The sequence below is a fragment of the Anomaloglossus baeobatrachus genome (genome assembly GCF_048569485.1).
Source record: "Anomaloglossus baeobatrachus isolate aAnoBae1 chromosome 5 unlocalized genomic scaffold, aAnoBae1.hap1 SUPER_5_unloc_4, whole genome shotgun sequence".
Taxonomy (NCBI): domain Eukaryota; kingdom Metazoa; phylum Chordata; class Amphibia; order Anura; family Aromobatidae; genus Anomaloglossus; species Anomaloglossus baeobatrachus.
Window position 1 is genome coordinate 883,749 of NW_027441808.1, and position 3,938 is coordinate 887,686.

The window sequence follows — 3,938 nt, forward strand, 5'->3', positions numbered from 1 at the left end:
GAGTATCTTAAAAACTTCCACATATCTAGGATGCATAATCTGATTCAATTCCCCCCTCACTATTTTTGTGTGAAATGCCTACAGGTCTGCGCCAACTTCAGAGGTTCTGAGGCAAAATCATCACATCTAGACAATAGAGAAAGCTAGGCAAGAAGAATATATATTTTACAAGCATTTATTAACAAAACAAGTTTTGAAATGCAATTATATACAATGTGATATACTTCAGAGTTCCTATCTCCAATCTGGGGCTGCACTTTTTAGTAAATAAAGCAGTGGGCAACCGGGGATTAGTGAATTATCTAAATATAATCCAGTATCAAAACTACTCAAAAATATTCCTAAAGGCTCTCAAAAGGGATAACAGTGTGCCAGCTAAAAAAGAAACTGAATATTCACAGCTCCCCACGCCATAATCCCGCCCACCTCTAGGCAATAAAGCCAGTGCCAACCAAGAGATGGGCGGTATTATTTGTGTGGGGAGCAGTGAATATTCATTCTCTTTAATATTGGGTACACATGATCACCCAGCCGCCGGCTTACTGCTGTGACTGGGCGATCACTTGTGTCTATTAGAGAATGAATATTCACTGCTCTCCAAGCACATAATCCCGGCTGTGGGGAGCAGTGAATATTCCGGCAGCTGATGTCCGTGTGTAACTTGGGGCACATGGCAGTAATGTCATGCGCTGCTTACATGCTAAAGTCACTTGCCAGCATCAGAAGAGAACACCGTGCACAGGGAGAGCGGAGGGATGGTGAGTATAATCATTTATTTTCTTATGTGTGCAGCGTGATGGGGAAATATATACAAGAATGGGCCGGAGATGAGGGCCATTTATACAAGGATGGGGACATATATACTAGGACAAGAGCCATATATACCAGGATGAGGATCATATATACCAGGATGGGGATCATATATACCAGGATGGGATAAAGATAGGCAACATATATACCAGGATGAAAGACATATAAAAGAGTATGGGAGACACATATACCTTGAAGGGGCCCAGTATGGGGGACATTAGTACAGAATTGGGGGATTTTATCCCCATAACAGTATCAGCAGCAGATCCCCCCCCATAACAGTGCTTCATGACCACATTTTTTGCATTAATTTTTTCCCTATATTCCTCCTTCAAAACCTAGGTGTGTCTTATGGTCTAAAAAATACAATACTTTCTAAAAAGAAAGAAAATGGTTCTTTATCTCACAAATTCTTACTTAAGGAACTGTAGCCGATTTTATGATAAAACCCTTTGAATTATGGTACATCATGATGGCTTCTCCCGTGTGACTCATCTGACAACAGGACCTGATTAATGATAATAACATTTGGCAAATTCTGAGAGCAAGAATGGCTGCTCCGCTCTGCTGGTTTTCTGATATTGGCAAGACTTGATTTACCAGTTAAACATTTCAATTATTCAAGTGATAAAGGTTCCTTCCCTGTGCGGCTTCTTCACATGTTTAACAAGATCTGATTTCTGAGAATTACATTTTCCATATTCAGAACATAAAAATGGTTTATTTTGTGTGATTTTTTTTGGTGGTAAACAAGATTTAATTTCTTAGTGAAACATTTTTCACATTCTCAGGGTAAAAATGGCTTCACCCCTGTATGAGATCTTTGATGAACAGCAAGATCTGATTTCTGAATAAAACATTTCCCACACATTGAACATGAATATGGCTTCTCCCCTGTGTGAAGTTTTTCATGGTCAACAAGATTTGATTTCCTAGTAAAACATTTACCACATTCCAAGCATGAAAATGGCTTCTCCCCTGTGTGAAGTTTTTCATGGTCAACAAGATTTGATTTCCTAGTAAAACATTTACCACATTCCAAGCATGAAAATGGCTTCTCCCCTGTGTGAAGTTTTTCATGGTCAACAAGATTTGATTTCCTAGTAAAACATTTACCACATTCCAAGCATGAAAATGGCTTCTCCCCTGTGTGAGATCTTTGATGCCTAACAAGATCTGATTTCTGAGTACAACATTTTTCACACTCTGAACATGAAAATGGCTTCTCCCCTGTGTGAATTTTCTGATGTCTAACAAGGTCTGATTTCTGAATAAAACATTTCCCACACTTTGAACATGAAAATGGCTTCTCTTCTGTGTGAATTTTCTGATGTTTAACAAGGTCTGATTTCTTAGTACAACATTTCCCACACTTTGAACATGAAAATGGTTTCTCCCTTGTAGAAGCCGTTTCATGTTCCACATCCCTTCTGTAACTATTATTTTGCATATTGTTCTGTGATAAATTGGAATTTTGGACTTGTATGAAAAGATCAGATGATAGAGCTTTCCGAGGAAGGACTGGAGGTATATCTGGGACAACAGAATGCTCTTCATATGTTTCATGTGAGATACTTTCATCATCTGTTTTAAATTCTGAAGATATTAGATTTCCATCTGAACTCCCAATACAGTCATCTGCGAAAAATAAACACAATGTTATTATCTTTTTTTAGATATTATCTTGAAAGTACATTTATTTTTTTAAACCATAACATCAAAAATTAAATTAGGAAAAAATGTATTGTGAATCTGTTGTCCAATTTCGACATCTACAAGTTACATCTTCATTACTTCGGATCTCCCATTGCTAGCACCAGTTCTCTGGAATATGGTATAGTAAATAATCTGATTGATTGTCACAATGTGACTGCAGGATAATGAGGGACACCTAAACTGTCCCTCATGCTAGGGGACCCTAAGCTATTCCTAACCTCTGGATTACCCCTGAAGGTGGAGATGGCCGAGTCCTGTGCCTTACTATTCTCCTGGCCAAATCTAGTCTGTTATCCCCCCAGGGAAGGAAGGGACAGAAATATGATGGAAACACAGATTAACACAGATAGGAAACAGAGATTAAGACAGATGGGACTCATTGCAAATTCACAGAAATAAACAGTGAGAGACTAAGGAGAAAAGCAAGAGTAGGAAGGCAGCAACAAAAAGACAACAAGGGGTAACACCACAACAGCTCACAATAATAATGCACAACCACCCGTAAGTCTGGATCACAACACGTCACCAGACTAGTATAGGTAAACTATAGCTGGCATTAATGAGACAATTTTCAAAGAGACTTTTTTCAAGGACGAACATAAAATAGTTACAGACAGATGCCAGATATTTAATAGGGTTGTCCGGGACTGTAAAATGTATGGCCCATCCTTAGGCTTTGAAACCAAAGCAGGTAGCAGCGTCTTGCAGTCTGTGCAGATAAACATTAGTTCTCCAATTCATCAAGACTGGTGATGGACTCTGAAAAATAACGTCAGGGACTGGAGTGAGATTTCTGGCATAGGGAACGCGGCAGTTTGTTATGAATAAGAGAAGCGGTGGCATCACACCCTTCTTCTGGCCAAGCTCTGCCCATTTTTGCAAATTGGTTCAAATTGGCATAAAACCTACAAAAGGTCACAATTTTTTTTCACAACTCAACAACTGTGTTGCACAAAAATTATTGAGAACTTTTGAAGTGACTTATGCCAGAATTCTTCCATAATTGCTTTGATCAATCAGGGTCTAAGTGTGAAATCTCCTTCTGTAGGGGTCTCCATTCCTTCCAGGGTAGTTCTCTAGTAGTTCACATTCTCTAAACCAATTACTTTATTACATCTTCTTTAGTAGTTGAAAACGTTTGCATTTCAGTGCGCGGCTGTACCTCTGCCCATTTTGGCAAATCTGGTTAAAATTGGCGTTAACACACACACACACACACACACAACAGCCTATCTCCTCTTCAGCTGTAGACTCCTGCAATTGAGACCTTTGGTCACATGAAGTGTCAAAAAGGTCCTTAACCAGTCCTATAATTGGTTTACATAAACACTGGGCCCCTAGGAAAATGGGGGCCCTGTGAAATTGTCCAGTTTGCTCTCCCTTTCCCCTAATACCAGTCCTGCATACCAGCC

General features: G+C 39.3%; 1 pseudogene; it reads right to left on the reverse strand.

The window, feature by feature from the left end:
- Positions 1 to 235: 235 nt before the first annotated feature.
- LOC142259250 (uncharacterized) lies at positions 236 to 3,698 on the reverse strand (annotated as a pseudogene).
- Positions 3,699 to 3,938: the final 240 nt, after the last annotated feature.